Raw genomic sequence first — 12,563 nt, 5'->3', positions numbered from 1 at the left:
ATATATATTTAAGAATGACCTTTTGGAATTAGCCATTTAATACCTTAATGTAAACAATGCTTTATTAAACCTTTTATTTATAACCATATAGACTATTGAAGACAACTTTTATCTTTACAGAGCACATTCCCTTACTTAAAATTATCACAATACCTTTTACAACTTGCCACATGCAAATTAAGTTTCAAGAGTTTATGAAAAATTAGCCATTCTACTTTAGGACAAAACACCTTTTTGCAAAGACTTATTAAATTTCAGTTAGCATTTTCACAAACTTTTAACCAAATGTTCACTTAAGTTTTACATCTTTCATATTATCCTGTGAAGAAAGATAAGTTATTTATTTTAATCTAGGCGAGAACAACTTTTTATGAAGACGTACAGTTAATTTTGTTAATTAAGATTTACAATTTTTATTATTGTAGATATCTTATTAACATTTAAACTTATGTATTAATATAATAAACTTAAGTATTAATATAAGCGCTTATTTGATTTTTGGCCATTTGAATAGAGCTCTTTTAAAAATTTCTAGTAATTTATATTTACCATCCGGAGGTATTACAATATACATTGACATTGAACGAACAGACAGACAAACACAGAACAATTACAACACATTAACAGAAATATATAATTTATTTACGATTGACTCATAATTCTTACTTTCTTGGTATAGCTGCTTTTAAATCTTCTGTTATATAGCATATCATAGATTATACCCTTGAAGATTTCTTCTGGACTTCATGTTGCCTGTAATATGAAAGCTTGTGCTTGGAAACATTTTTATTAGTTATCAGCAATCAGTTAAAATAACTTGAGCAGCATAAATGTAGTTAAACTCTAATTTAGCAGTTTAGACCATTAACACAAATTTTTGGATTATTATTCTGTAAGACTATACTGAGACTTGAAGTTCAGGAATAAACTACTGATCTAAAACTGAAAATTTCTTTTTAAACCTTGATAAAAATTTTGTACTAATTTTATTATCTTGGTTAAATAAGCCCAATTAGAATTAGCATGGAAATAAAACAGAACACCAATGTTGCCATGTTTTTCTCTTTTTTCAGTGGCTTAACTCTATTAACCCCCACTAGCCCACAGCTACATTGTCATGTAGACAGCAGGGAGTTTGAAAAGTTGCGAAAGTGGGCTAGTGTTTGCCTGGATAAAGTTGATTGCCTCGTAAAGTTTGTTTGGATTTTGGGGCTTGTGGCTGCCTTTGTTTCCCACTTCCCTAATGGGAAGCAGGGGCAGTGCCTTGCTCTTCGTGGTGGCGTGGATTTTGGCGGGCTTCAATCAGCAGGCACTTAAGCCCGCGCCCGCGGAGCGCAAGGAGGGTGCTATGGCCAGGAAGGCTTGGGCCGAGTGCCGCCTGCCACCTGCTGCGCTCCCCCCAGCCAGCGCCCGAGGCAGGGCTAATTTCAGAACAAAGCCTGAAGTAACCTGACAAGTTCTCCTACTTTCCGTAAGGTCTAACTGCTGCCTGATAAGCTGCATTTGCATTTACAAAGGCAATTTGCTTTACAAAGTCTGTTTCTGTGTTGATATCGCCAGTTTTTCTGCAGCCGTGCACAATTTGCCTACAAACTTTGAAAAGGGTTATTTTGGCCCCTGCTTAATATTAGTGAGGGAGGAGGCAGGGCGGAAGTGAGAGCAGTTTAAGATTACAACTTACATCTTCATTGGGAGTTTCTGGGTTATTTTCACAGACCTCATCCTCGGGGGAGGGGGTAGAAGGAGTGGAGGGTTTGTTATCAAAGGAAATTAAACTGAGGGGTGAGTTTGAATGTAAGTGATGGGGTTGCGAGTGATGCTCAGACTTTTTACTGCAACCTGAAGGGGGTTGAGAACTTAATTTTAAAGCAGTCTCCCCTTCTGTGATGATTTCAGTAACATCAGGGAAGCGGGGGGGAAGCCCGAATCATCTTATATATCAGTTGACAATAGCTAAATGCAGTGACAGGGATTCGGGAGGGACCAAAAGTCTTATAATAGTCATTCAAACAGTCACTGACTCTTTTCCAACATCTTTCATCTATGGTTCCCTCCTCAGGGAACCACGGGCAAGTTTTTATGATAAACCTAAAAAAATTCACTAAGACCCTTCTTTTTTACCACAATTCCTCGCGCCTGAAGTGCTTCCTTTACTTGATTAAGAAATAGATCGTGTTGTGATTGTTCCTGTCCCATGGAAGAAAAAAACTTTAATTTTAGAAAAAGTAAGAAAAATGAAGAGACTAGAAGAAACTTTACCTCGAGTAGGTTCCCAGGACTCCCTCCTGGACAGGATCCTTCCCGGATGCCTGGACCTCTGCGCCGCTAGTTTCGCCTCTGCATCGGCTAGTAGTGAAGAGAGCTCTCTATCTTGGTGGGTGCGGCGGTTCCCTCTCACACGCAAGCCAAAAGTCCCACGTCCGGGCGCCAGCTGTGAATGCCCCGGCCAGCGGGGCTGCGAACTGGGGCTCGTGGCTTGCGTGGAGGAGAATGATGAGACAGGAGACGCGAGGAATGACAGCGAGACAGGGTGAGGATCAAGCTGCAAATTTTATTGAGGGGAACAAAGGATATATACTCTTGGGAAAAGGAGGGGTAATGGGTGGAGGTGAAAGTTAGGGATTGGTTGTGGTCACTACTGATATGTAGAGTGGGTTTCAGTTTACCTGCCTTGTGCCTGCGCACTGCCTTGTCAGCCTGGGCAGTGGCGGGAAGACAGAGAACAAAGACCTGAAGGGGAAGAAGAATGAGGAAGTGACAAGGCAGATTTGGATTCTGCCATGTTGTGGGACCTGACATATTGTGAGGGGCTAATTATAGTTTGCTTAATTGAGAGGGTTGGCTCTTCTCTGGCAGCCGTGCTACTGATTCTCGCTGAGTTCAACATACATTCTTTTTATCGCTCCCAACAACCTCCTGGTCAGGGGTCCTTGGGTTTAAACTGTCCCCAGCAGTTCTAAGTGCCCCGCTGTTGGGTCTAAAGGTGTTTGTACCTTACATCACCTTCCCATCCAGAGCTGGCTTTTCCTCTTCATCGTGGAAAATTAAATCTCTGAAAGCACCTTATTCATTACATTAAGAAATTTGGTCAAAGTGTTAGGTGGTAAAATAAAGCATTCATTTTGTCTAAACCTTTAAATATGAAGAAAGTGGTCGGAACCGTCAGCCATGGGCTCGGTGACCCTGTGAGACCCGCTGTGGGGCCACACGCAGACTCCAAGTCCAGGGAAAAGTGTCCTTTTCCTGAATTCGTCCCTGGGGGCTTTCAACAGTTCCTTGTTTTTTTTTTAAATTTCTCTCCCCTTCCCCGCCCCCTACCCCAGTTGCCTGCTCTCTGTGTCCATTTGCTGTGTGTTCTTCTGTGTCCATTTGCATTGTTGTCAGCAGCGCTGGGAATCTGTGTCTCTTTGTTGGACCATCTTGCTGTGTCAGCTCTCCATGTGTGTGGCACCACTCCTGGGCAGGCTGCACATTTTTCATGTGGGGTAACTCTCCTTGTAGGTGGCACATTCCTTGCACGTGGGGCTCCACTATGCAGGGGACACCCCTGTGTGGCATGGCACTCCTTGCCCACATCAGCACTGTATGTGGATCACCTCCACACAGGTCAGTAATCCCTGGGTTTGAACCTTAGACCTTCTATATGGTAGGCAGACACTCTATCAGTTGACCTACATCTGCTTCCTGAATGGTTCCTTCATGACACTTTCACACATATTCTGCAGCAGCCCCTGGCAGGTCCCCGCCTCCCTGGTGCCTGCTCCTGGGGCCTGAGCGCTGGGGGGCTCATCCCGCTCCTTGTGCTGGAGGCAGGTGGAGCAGGAAGCTCCAGGGTTTGTCCTCATCATGCAGGGAAGGCAAGTGGAGCAGGACTGTGGAGCACAGCATGGAGTCCCCACCGGGGACTAGAGGATGAGGGATGGCACAGGCAGCAGGGACACTACGGCCTCCCATGAGCGTCGATGTTCTGAGGCTCCACTGGAAGTTGAAGGCTCTGGAGAACTGAGTAAGTCTTGTGCCAGGCTGAGATCGTCAAACTTGAGGAGCTCCAGAGGGTGGAGGATGTCACGCTCGGCCTGTCCCTTCTACCCAGAGTCCCTGTTGGGCCTTATGTAGGCCTATCCTGTTTAAAGGAGCAGCTGCATCTCTGGGAAAGTGCAGCAGGCCATTCTCTGCTTGACACTGGACCCCTCTGGGATGTACGTGGAATTTCTTCCCACAGCTATTTGCTTGCTCCTCTGAGCAGTGCTGCTCTCCTCTAGAGAAGTTAGGTGCCAATCTTTTCATCATTTCTGCAGTTTCATTCTTCAGTCTCTCAATGACATCAATAAGTTCCTTTTTATCTTCACTGAATGTCTGAAAGTTTTCCTCTCTTTTCTAATGAAAGAGCTTCATGCTCACAGCGGCCCTCATGGCTGCTGTCCTCCTCCATCTTGACACAACATCTGCTGCCAGTGAGCCCAGGGCTGTGGGTAAGGGATGGCAGGCAAGGGGCAGTGGGTGCTGAAGGTACAGATCCCTTATGGGGGCTGGCAGCCCAGAGCCTCCTCCTCTGTCCTTGCTCCTGCAGGGCAATTCTTTTGGCTCAGCACCTCCAAACATACTGTCCACATCTCTCAGGGAACTGGGCAGAGAAGGACGCATGGGGGACTTGCAGATGCAGCATGAGCAGTTGTTGGTTTGTTCTGCTCCACACCCACCCAGGAAAGCCCTGCCTATCTACACCCTAGTTCAACATGCAGTAAGTGAAACAGAGCCCATGGGGATGCGAGTGCAGAAGGTCTGAGCATGGTGGGAGGGCCCGGGACTCAGGCCAGGGTGGGGGACCTGCAGACTCCACATCCAGCAGCCACAGGCCAGCTGGACAACTTGACAGACAAGTCATTTAACCATGTCCTGGGTGAGACTGTAGGCTCTACTTGTGTAAAAAAAAATAAAATAAAATAAAGCTGCACACTTGTATAAAAAACTGGAAGGATTCACAAAAAATTGAAACCAGTAGTTGACTATGTGGCATGACAAGGGAAATGGAGTGGAGTGGGGTTTCTCCCCTCTGAAAATGCTGGAATTTTTAACACTGAGCACAAGCTACTTTACCGCAAACATGAGACAGCTCTCCTGAGTGCCAGCCCAAGAGACCCGATTTTCCCAAAATGATTATTTGAAGAGTTTTTATTTTAGATTTCATCCCCAAAACTGGTTGGAACCTGGCGTTGCTGTGCCCTAGGCCAGTCAAGCCTGCCTCTGCATCTCCACTGGAGGAGGAGACAAGGTGGAGCATGTGGGAGCACAAAATAAAATCAGAACCATGGGCTGCCCTGCCTGTGTGGCCTCCCCCTCCTCTGGACCCCGGGGCAGGCACCGAAGCTCTCTGTGTCCCAGTCTTTCAGGTACCAGGAACCTTCCTTCCCAAAGCAAGGAAGAAAACCCTTTGCCAGAAAAAGACGTGGCCAAGGGGTTCAGCACCGACGTCTGGGCATCTAGGAAAGTCACCAGTTTAGGGTCACGCAGAGCCCACCAGGTGGGAACGTGCTCAGCACCCAACACCCCAGCTCTTTACCTGAACTTGTTTGCAGGTGGAGCACCAAGTTGCATGAGGGAAGCGGAAATAGAGCTGTGACGTGTTGTTTATGGGCATCCCCAGCATAGCAGGTGCTGGTGCAGGGTGAGGACACGGAGAAGCCTTCTGGGGTCTGGGGAGAGAGATACAACCCCCCCCCCCCATGGTCAGTGTCAGTACACAGGGTCTGCCCTTGGGGAGCAGAGGGGATGCCTCAGGAGTGGGGGTCCCTGAGGGAAAGCTTACCAGGTGGGGAGGTGGGAAAACTCAGAGATGGTGGAGAGCAGAAGGGCAGCTGAGGGGAACGGGGGAGCTGCGGTCCCTTCACTTGTACCCGAGAACATTCCCATCATCTCTGGGAGGTGAGTATTTTCCCGTGGAGGGTGCGGAGCTCTTTGACAAGGTCTGCAGAAATGGGCTCTGGACTCACGAAAGTCTTCATTTCACCTCTGCAGAGAAGTTGGAGGCCAATTAAGTCCAAATTCCTAGTGCATGAGGCTAAACTCACAGGAAAGGAAGCTCTTGGGTCTGTGATGAAAATTAGGTGGTGTCACCTCTCTCCCCACCTGCCAGGGCAGGAGGCTTTCAGTTAGACCTAAGAGGAAGGGGCAGTGGGGCCAGTGCAGATGGGGGGACATGGGCATCACCTCTGCTTGCCTCCAGAGGGCGGTATGGCACAGGGCAGAAAGCAGCCTTCAACCAACTTTCTAACTTGTGTGCTGTTTTATCCAAGGGGGAGGAGACAAGTGGAGATGAAATTGGAGACAAAAGGAAATACACATTTCAGTGAGAAAGCCCCTGGTTGGGACCCTGGTGACCTGGAGCAAGCACTTCATCCTCTGGAGCTGATTCCCCAGAAGCCCCAAGGCCCTTCCAGACCTGAACAAGTGGGTGAGAGTCACCTCCTGACTCAGTGGTAATTGGTTCAGCCCCTCCTCTCAAGGAGGGCACAAAACACAAGGCAAGTGTTCTCTTCCCCTCCCAGAGCAGACGGCCAATGCTTGAACACAGAGGAAGGAAAACGCCTGTATTCCAGAGCCTGCCAGAGCCTGGAAGCTGCCCTTCCACACAACATTTGAAAATACTGGAGGAAAAGGGGAGTTGGGTGGGAAAGAGGAGTGGAAGGTAGCTCTGATTGCTCTTGGTTCCAGATTTATTGTATACTATAGCAGATAGTTCCCCTTAGAATTTTACATTTTAAATGGTGTTAGACACTAATTTGAGTACTATTCATTTCATAGATTAAACAGCTGTTCCGGGACAAGTCTAAAAATATGATTATTATTTATAATCATTTGGTGGGCCAGGTGTGTCCTCCCTATATCAGAAAATCAATTTTTAACACTGTGACTCTTTGAGCACAGCCCTGTGGTGGGCTTGGGTGTTTGTGTGAATGATTGACAGGGTGGGTATATCAGAGCCCCCTGCTCTTCTGCAGAGTTGTCTTTGGGGGGTGGGGTGGGGTGAAAGCCCCTTCCCTGGAAATGACACATTTAAAGGAGGCGGGGCTGGGAACGGGCCTCCCTTCTCCGGTGGCTCCACATCCTACTAAACCAGAAAGAGGAGAACTTGGTTCCATGTGCCCTTCCCTGGTCCTGCACATCCTTTTCTCCTTGAAGAACCAGCTCAAAAGCTCCTCCTGAGAGAGCGCCCCCTGCTGGATGACCTTCTCCTGGAGCTCCTTCGCCTTGACTTTCCTCAGTACCTGGAACTGTCCGGTCCTCTGTGCTGATTCCGGTCTCCACCTCGTCCTGGGAAGTGTTCTGCCTCCAGCAGGTAAGTGTGTGAAGATCAGGGACTGGAGTTTGAGTTATCAGTCGGGCCTTGGGATGTAAACCAGTTCCGCTAACTGGAAGGATGACGCTGGTGATACCACAGCAGCCACCACCTCCTGCTGTCTTCCTGGGTGCCAGGACCGTGCTGAGGGTTTACCTGGATTAGGTCTTATAACCTAACAACAGCTGAGCATTTACCTGGATTAGTTCTTATAATCTTAGCAACAGCCCTGTGAGGAGATGTATTCGTACTTCTTAAAATTCCAAGAAGAGGTGCACCTGCAAGATGCCCTTCCCTCTGTGGACCCCAGTTCAGGATCTTGGTCAGGCCATGACTCAGGTAGATCCTGGGGACCAGGTGCACCTGCCAGCAGCCAGCAAGGGGGGTCCTTCTCAGGTGGGGGTCTGCCGGGAGTGAGGCCAAATCCTCAATGAACTGGGAGGTCCATACAGCAGCCATGGGACTGGATCCATGTGGAGAGTCCTCTGAGCCTGGCGCTCAAGTCCCCTAAGAGTGAACTCCCAAGAGCCAGGTGCAGCCACATCCCCTGGGGTCCCTCCAGCTAACGTTGTACTTAATGGTGAAAGATGAAAGATTTCCCACCAATATCGAGAATGAGACAAGGATGCCCACCCTCCCCTTAGTATTCAATATTGTGATTGAAGCCCTAGCTAGAGCAACTAGGCAAGAAAAAGAAATAAAAGGTACCCAAATAGGAAAGGAAGAGGTAAGAAATTTCATTATTGACTGATGATATGATACTAAGAAAATCCTCAAAAAACCACAACAAAACTAATAGACAATTTCTGCAAGGTGATGGGATACAAGATTAACATGCAAAAATTAATAGCATTTCTATACACTATTAATGAGCAATCATAGGAGGAAGTCAGAAAAAAAATCCATGTCCAATAGCGAATAAAAAAATCAAACAGCAATAAATTTAGTCAAGGACATAAAGGACCTGTATTCAAAAACCCATAAAGAGTGTTAAAAGAAACCAATGATAATCTAAATAAATGGAGGGATATTTCCAAGTTCATTGGTCGGTAGACTAAATATCATTAAGATGTCAATCAGTTCTAACCAAACTAATCTATAGATGTAATACAATCCTGATTAAATTCCACCATCTTTCTTGGTAGAGTTTTTTCTTTTGACAACATTTTTTTTAAGATTAGTTTTTTTATATTATTTATTTCTCACCCCCACCTCCCTGTTGTCTGCTCTTTCTGTCCATTCTCTGTGTGTTCTTCTCAGTTTATATTCTCATTAGGTGGCTCCAGGAACAAATCCTGGACCTTCCAGAGTGGGGAAGAGGCGACTACACTCTTGTGCCACCTCCTTTCCCTGTTCTGCTACGTCTTCTTATTTTCTGTCCTCTGGGTCTCTTGTTGCGTATCTTCCTGCACCAGCTCTCCATGTCAGCTGGCACTGCTGTGTGGGGTGGCTTTGTCACTCAGGACAGCATTCCCATGCAGGGAAGCCCTCCTCATGGAGTCAACTCACTGTGTGGGCCAGTCTGTGCTCACCAGGAGGCCCTGGACGTCAAACCCTGGACTTCCTATATGATAGGCAGGAGCTCATTTGGCTGAACCACATCCATTTCCCAATTTCTTGGTAGAATTTGAAAACCCAATTATGAAATTTATCTGAAGGAATCAGGGTCCCCAAATAGCCAAAAATATTTTTTAAAAAAAAGAAGAAAATTGAAGAACACTCACTTCCAGACTTTAAAGCATATTTTCTAGCTACAGGGGTAAAAACAGCAGGGTATTGGCATAAAGATAGAGAGATTGGCTAATGAAACCAAATCTAGAATTCAGAACAGACCCTCCCATCTATGGTCCAGTGATCTTTGACAAGGTTGTGAACCCACTCAACTGGATCAGAATAGCCTGTTCAAAAATGGTGCTGGGAGATTTGGACATCCATATCTCAAAGAAAGAAAGAGGACCCTTAGCTCACATCTTATTCAAAATTAATTTAAAATGGGTCAAGGACCTAAATGTAAAACCTAGAACCAGAAAACTCTTAGAAGAAAGTGTAGGGAAACATCTCCAAGATTTTGTGTTTGGTGGTGGTCTCTTGGATCTTACTCCCAAAGCATAAACAACAAAAGTAAAAGTAGATAAATATAACAGCACAAAAATTAAATAATTTTATTCTTGACAAAAGGCTTTGTCAAGAAAGTAAAAAGGCAGATAACTCAATGGGAAAAAATAGTTGAATACCATATATCTGATAAGGCTTTGCTCTCCCTGTTATATAAATAGATTATAGGGAAGTGGATGTGGCTCAAGTGATTGGATTTCCACCTACCATATCAGAGGACTTGGGTTTGTTTCCTGGGGCCTCCTGGTGAAAAAAACAGTATGCCTACACAGTGAGTCAGTGCCTGTGCAAGTGAGTCACACAGCAAGATGATGATTCAACAAAAGAGAGATGAAGGGGAGAGTCAAGGTGAGGTGCAAGAGAAACCAGGAACTGAGGTGGCATAACTGATAGGGAACCTCTCTCCACATCAGAGGTCCACAAGATCAAATCCTGGTGAATCTTAGAGGAGAAAAACAGGAAGAGAAGACAAAAGGAGAAATGATACAGAAGATCACACAGCAAATAGACACAGACAGCAAAAACAGCAGGGTAGGGTAGAGGGGAGGTGGAAGGACAAAAAAGAGATTATACACCTTAATGACAACATGACAAGGCCCCCCTATTAAAAATTGGGCAAAACATTTCAACATTTTTCCAAAAAGGAAATACAAAAGGCCAAAAGACACACAAATAGAAGTTCACATAACTAACTATTAGGGAAATGCAGATCAAAATGACCATGAGATATCATCTCTCACCATGCAGAATAGTCACTCTTAAAAGAACAGAAAACATCAAGGGTTGGAGAGAATAAGGAGAGATAGGAACACTCCTTCACTGTTGATGGGACTGTAAAATGGCTCAACCTCTGTGGAAGAAGATCTGGTGGTTCCTCAGGAAACTAAATGTAGAACTGCCTCATGATCCAGGAATACCACTACTAGGAATATATTCAGAATAACTGAAAGCAAGGACATGAACAGCTATTTGCACACTGATGTTCATAGCAGCTTTATTCACATTTGCTAACGTGTCCTGAAACAATGAATGAATAAAAAACAAGTGGTATATTCATACATGGACTGTTTCTCAGCTGTCAGAAGAAATGAACTGGGGGAATGCATGACAACATGGAGGAACCTTGAGGATATTATGTTGACTGAAATAAGCCACACACAAAAGGATGGATATTGTATGGTCTCACTGATATTAACTGAATGGCTGGAATTATGGATTTGGATTCTGAAGTGCAGATTGGTGGGAGATGGAATGTGGGATGAAAAGAGGTGAAGATGTTGTATGTATGTAGATTGTGTAATAAGGTCCCGGATAAATATTGGAAATGGTTGAACTTGATGGTATCATATTATAGTGAATGTTACACTGTTGGTTTATGGATGTGATTGTGGCTGAAACCAGAAGTCTAGGAATATTCACATTAGTTGGAAGACAGCCAGAAGATAATATGGGGAATATATAACAATGATTTTGGAAGTAGATGAAGATTGTGGTTAATAATTGAGGAATGTTCTTCTATTACAGGGTGTTAAGTATGTGGGGATACATGGGAAAACATAATTGATGCAATTTATGGGTTATAGTTAACAACATTGTAATGGTTTTGCAACAAAAGCAAATTTGGTAACACATTAACTCTATTATAAGTAAAAAAAGGAATATGGAGTTTTGTTTTGTGAGATATGAAAATGATTAATTTTATTCTTTTTTTGGAATAATAATGAGACCTTGACTATGTCATTTAACTCCTCTGTGTTCATCTGTGTGTCTGTCTGGACACTAGAGGAACTCCTGAGTGAGCAGTTGCAATTAGTTTAGATAAAAGGACCTAAAAAAGAACTTTTTAGGAGTAATTTTGCCATGATTGTTGAGATGCTTTTTTCTATTCTTTTACTTTTGTGAATTTGAAATAAAATTGTTAATAAACAAGTTAAAAAAAAGATGCTGTGAAGATTATTGAAATGACACCAAAGATTTATAATATTACAGAGACTTAGCTGATAAAACAGTGGCAGGGTATCAGAAAATTGAGCCCAATTTTGAAAGAAGTTCTACTCTGTGTAAAGTGCTATGAAACAGTATCGCATGCTCCAGAGATACCTTTAGTGAAAGGAAGAGCAATGGATGTGGCCAACTTCCTTGTTGTCTTATTTTAAGAAATCCCCACACCCCCCACCCTTCAGCAGCCACCACCTGATCAGTCAGCAGCTGTCAACATTGAGAAAAGACCCTCCACCAACAAAAAATTATGACTCGCTGAAGACTCCAAGATGGGTTAGTATTTTTATAATAAAGTATTTTTAATTAAGGAATGCACATTGTTTTTTAGACATAAAGCCATTTATTGCACACTTAATAGAGTACAGTGTAAGCATACCTTTTATATGCACTCAAAACCAAAAATTTCAAGTGTATTAGACAGCCAAAGGGGTGCTGATGCAAACTACCAGAAATTGGTAGGTTTTTGTAAAGGGTATTTATTTGGGATAGGAGCTTACAGATACCAGGCTATAAAGCATGAATAACTTCCCTCACCAAAGTCTATTGTCAGGTGTTGGAGCAAAAAGGCTGCAGATGTCTGTTAGAGTTCAGGCTTCCTGGGTTCCTCCCTTCCTCAGGCTTCTCTTTCCTGGGCTCAGGGATCCTCTCTTCCTGGGACTTGCTTCTGTTTCTCTGACTCCTGGGGCTCCTGTTTAAGGCTTCAGCCTCAAACTCCAACATCAAAATTCCAACATTAAGAGCCCTCAACTCTGGTCTTTGCCATGCCTTTTATCTATGAGGCCCTGACCACCAAGGGGTGGGGACTCAATGCCCTAATCATAACTCAATCAAGCCCAGGTACAGATCAGATTACAAACATGAGCCAATATCTATTTTTGGAATTCATAACCATATCAAACTGCTGCATTGGGTGACTCATTTTATTGTAACATTTGCTTTACTGCCGTGTTCTGGAATTGAACCCTCCTCATCTCTTAGGTACACCTGTACTATTGTACCTGTGAAGGGATAATGTTGGGGAGACTTTTCACTACAACCATAGTGTCCTCTTGTCGACTTCCAGAAAAGAACCTCTCTCCAGTGTCAGTAAGTCTTTACCAGGTTTCTTCTG

The 12,563-nt window shown here is 44.4% G+C and overlaps 1 protein-coding gene and 1 long non-coding RNA gene across 2 annotated transcripts in view; one reads left to right on the top strand and one right to left on the bottom strand.

The window, feature by feature from the left end:
- Positions 1-12,563, bottom strand: part of LOC101442557 (saoe class I histocompatibility antigen, A alpha chain-like) — a 1,048,500-nt gene that overhangs the window by 712,590 nt on the left and 323,347 nt on the right. The gene's annotated exons all lie outside the window — the stretch shown is intronic.
- Positions 6,296-11,116, top strand: LOC131275380 (uncharacterized). The gene is made up of 2 exons (XR_009182832.1): positions 6,296-7,336; positions 10,199-11,116. It is a non-coding gene; the product is annotated as an uncharacterized lncRNA (long non-coding RNA).

This window comes from Dasypus novemcinctus, chromosome 22 (genome assembly GCF_030445035.2).
Source record: "Dasypus novemcinctus isolate mDasNov1 chromosome 22, mDasNov1.1.hap2, whole genome shotgun sequence".
Lineage (NCBI taxonomy): Eukaryota > Metazoa > Chordata > Mammalia > Cingulata > Dasypodidae > Dasypus > Dasypus novemcinctus.
This window is presented reverse-complemented; position numbering and strand designations above follow the sequence as displayed.